The following is a 4,330-nucleotide window of genomic DNA, read 5'->3' as shown; positions in this document are numbered from 1 at the left end:
CACGACGCCGGGTCCTGTCCTCTCCTGTTACACGCGCCGGATCCTGTGCTGTCCTGTTACACGACGCCGGGTCCTGTTACACGACGCCGGGTCCTGTGCTGTCCTGTTACACGACACCGGGTCCCGTGCTGTCCTGTTACACGACGCCGGGTCCTGTGCTATCCTGTTACACGACGCCAGGTCCTGTCTTCTCCTGTTACACGACGCCGGGTCCTGTGCTGTCCTGTTACACGGCCGGGTCCTGTTACACGACGCCGGGTCCTGTGCTATCCTGTTACACGACGCCGGGTCCTGTCCTCTCCTGTTACACGACGCCGGGTCCTGTTACACGACGCCGGGTCCTGTGCTATCCTGTTACACGACGCCGGGTCCCGTGCTATCCTGTTACACGACGCCGGGTCCTGTGCTGTCCTGTTACACGACGCCGGGTCCCGTGCTGTCCTGTTACACGACGCCGGGTCCTGTGCTATCCTGTTACACGACGCCGGGTCCTATCCTCTCCTGTTACACGACGCCGGGTCCTGTGCTATTCTGTTACACGACGCCTGGTCCCGTGCTGTCCTGTTACACGACGCTGGGTCCTGTTACACGATGCCGGGTCCTGTGCTATCCTGTTACACGACGCCGGGTCCTGTCCTCTCCTGTTACACGACGCCGGATCCTGTGCTGTCCTGTTACACGACGCCGGGTCCTGTTACACGCACGCTGGGTCCTGTGCTGTCCTGTTACACGACGCCGGGTCCCGTGCTGTCCTGTTACACGACGCCGGGTCCTGTGCTATCCTGTTACACGACGCCAGGTCCTGTCCTCTCCTGTTACACGACGCCGGGTCCTGTGCTGTCCAGTTACACGACGCCGGGTCCTGTTACATGACGCCGGGTCCTGTGCTATCCTGTTACACGACGCCGGGTCCTGTTAAACGACGCCGGGTCCTGTGCTATCCTGTTACACGACGCCGGGTCCCGTGCTATCTCTGTTACACGACGCCGGGTCCTGTCCTCTCCTGTTACACGACGCCAGGTCCTGTTACACGACGCCGGGTCCTGTGCTATCCTGTTACACGACGCCGGGTCCCGTGCTATCCTGTTACACGACGCCGGGTCCTGTGCTGTCCTGTTACACGACGCCGGGTCCCGTGCTGTCCTGTTACACGACGCCGGGTCCTGTGCTATCCTGTTACACGACGCCGGGTCCTGTCCTCTCCTGTTACACGACGCCGGGTCCTGTGCTATCCTGTTACACGACGCCGGGTCCATGTGCTGTCCTGTTACACGACGCTGGGTCCTGTTACACGACGCCGGGTCCTGTGGAATCCTGTTACACGACGCCGGGTCCTGTCCTCTCCTGTTACACGACGCCAGATCCTGTGCTGTCCTGTTACACGACGCCGGGTCCTGTTACACGAAGCCGGGTCCTGTGCTGTCCTGTTACACGACGCCCGTCTCCCGTGCTGTCCTGTTACACGACGCCGGGTCCTGTGCTATCCTGTTACACGACGCCGGGTCCTGTGCTGTCCTGTTACACGACGCCGGGTCCTGTGCTATCCTGTTACACGACGCCGGGTCCTGTCCTCTCCTGTTACACGACGCCGGGTCCTGTGCTGTCCTGTTACACGACGCCGGGTCCTGTTACACGACGCCGGGTCCTGTGCTATCCTGTTACACGACGCCGGTCCTGTTACACGACGCCGGGTCCTGTGCTGTCCTGTTACACGACGCCGGGTCCCGTGCTGTCCTGTTACACGACGCCGGGTCCTGTGCTATCCTGTTACACGACGCCAGGTCCTGTCCTCTCCTGTTACACGACGCCGGGTCCTGTGCTGTCCAGTTACACGACGCCGGGTCCTGTTACATGACGCCGGGTCCTGTGCTATCCTGTTACACGACGCCGGGTCCTGTTACACGACGCCGGGTCCTGTGCTATCCTGTTAGACGACGCCGGGTCCTGTGCTATCCTGTTACACGACGCCGGGTCCTGTGCTATCCTGTTACACGACGCCGGGTCCTGTTACACGACGCCGGGTCCTGTGCTATCCTGTTACACGACGCCGGGTCCTGTGCTATCCTGTTACACGACGCCGGGTCCCGTGCTATCCTGTTACACGACGCCGGGTCCTGTCCTCTCCTGTTACACGACGCCGGGTCCTGTTACACGACGCCGGGTCCTGTGCTATCCTGTTACACGACGCCGGGTCCTGTGCTGTCCTGTTACACGACGCCGGGTCCTGTACTCTCCTGTTACATGACGCCGGGTCCCGTGCTATCTTGTTACACGACGCCGGGTCCCATGCTGTGCTGTTACAGGATGAGGTGCGGTTGCCAGGGGAGGATGAGGTGCGGTTGCCAGGGGAGGATGAGGTGCGGTTGCCGCGGTTGCCAGGGGAGGATGAGGTGCGGTTGCCAGGGGAGGATGAGGTGCGGTTGCCAAGGGAGGATGAGGAGCGGTTGCCAGGGGAGGATGAGGTGCGGTTGCCAGGGGAGGATGAGGAGCGGTTGCCAGGGGAGGATGAGGTGCGGTTGCCAGGGGAGGATGAGGTGAGACTGGCTCCAACAGGAGAGAGACTGGCTCCAACAGGAGAGAGACTGGCTCCAACAGGAGAGAGACTGGCTCCAACAGGAGAGAGACTGGCTCCAACAGGAGAGAGACTGGCTCCAACATGAACAGGAGAGAGACTGGCTCCAACAGGAGAGAGACTGGCTCCAACAGGAGAGAGACTGGCTCCAACAGGAGAGAGACTGGCTCCAACAGGAGAGAGACTGGCTCCACCATGAAGAGGAGAGAGACTGGCTCCAACAGGAGAGAGACTGGCTCCAACATGAGAGAGACTGGCTCCAACATGAGAGAGACTGGCTCCAACAGGAGAGAGACTGGCTCCAACAGGAGAGAGACTGGCTCCAACAGGAGAGAGACTGGCTCCAACAGGAAGGAGACTGGCTCCAACAGGAGAGAGACTGGCTCCAACAGGAGAGAGACTGGCTCCAACATGAACAGGAGAGTCACTGGCTCCAACAGGAGAGAGACTGGCTCCAACAGGAGAGAGACTGGCTCAAACAGGAGAGAGACTGGCTCAAACAGGAGAGAGACTGGCTCCAACAGGAGAGAGACTGGCTCCAACAGGAGAGAGACTGGCTCCAACATGAACAGGAGAGAGACTGGCTCCAACATGAACAGGAGAGAGACTGGCTCCAACAGGAGAGAGACTGGCTCCAACAGGAGAGAGACTGGCTCCAACAGGAGAGAGACTGGCTCCAACATGAACAGGAGAGAGACTGGCTCCAACATGAACAGGAGAGACTGGCTCCAACAGGAGAGAGACTGGCTCCAACAGGAGAGAGACTGGCTCCAACAGGAGAGAGATTGGCTCCAACAGGAGAGAGACTGGCTCCAACAGGAGAGAGACTGGCTCCAACATGAGAGAGACTGGCTCCAACATGAATAGGAGAGAGACTGGCTCCAACAGGAGAGAGACTGGCTCCAACAGGAATAGGAGAGAGACTGGCTCCAACAGGAGAGAGACTGGCTCCAACATGAACAGGAGAGAGACTGGCTCCAACAGGAGAGAGACTGGCTCCAACAGGAGAGAGACTGGCTCCAACAGGAGAGAGACTGGCTCCAACATGAATAGGAGAGTGACTGGCACCAACATGAACAGGAGAGAGACTGGCTCAAACAGGAGAGAGACTGGCTCCAACAGGAGAGAGACTGGCTCCAACAGGAGAGAGACTGGCTCCAACAGGAGAGAGACTGGCTCCACAATGAAGAGGAGAGAGACTGGCTCCAACAGGAGAGAGACTGGCTCCAACATGAGAGAGACTGGCTCCAACATGAGAGAGACTGGCTCCAACAGGAGAGAGACTGGCTCCAACAGGAGAGAGACTGGCTCCAACAGGAGAGAGACTGGCTCCAACAGGAGGGAGACTGGCTACAACAGGAGAGAGACTGGCTCCAACAGGAGAGAGACTGGCTCCAACATGAACAGGAGAGTCACTGGCTCCAACAGGAGAGAGACTGGCTCCAACAGGAGAGAGACTGGCTCAAACAGGAGAGAGACTGGCTCCAACAGGAGAGAGACTGGCTCCAACATGAACAGGAGAGAGACTGGCTCCAACATGAACAGGAGAGAGACTGGCTCCAACAGGAGAGAGACTGGCTCCAACAGGAGAGAGACTGGCTCCAACAGGAGAGAGACTTGCTCCAACATGAATAGAAGAGAGACTGGCTCCAACAGGAGAGAGACTGGCTCCAACAGGAGAGAGACTGGCTCCAACAGGAGAGAGACTGGCTCCAACATGAACAGGAGAGAGACTGGCTCCAACATGAATTGGAGAGA

Source organism: Salmo salar, unplaced genomic scaffold, assembly GCF_905237065.1.
Source record: "Salmo salar unplaced genomic scaffold, Ssal_v3.1, whole genome shotgun sequence".
In the NCBI taxonomy this organism is placed as follows: domain Eukaryota; kingdom Metazoa; phylum Chordata; class Actinopteri; order Salmoniformes; family Salmonidae; genus Salmo; species Salmo salar.
This window is presented reverse-complemented; position numbering follows the sequence as displayed.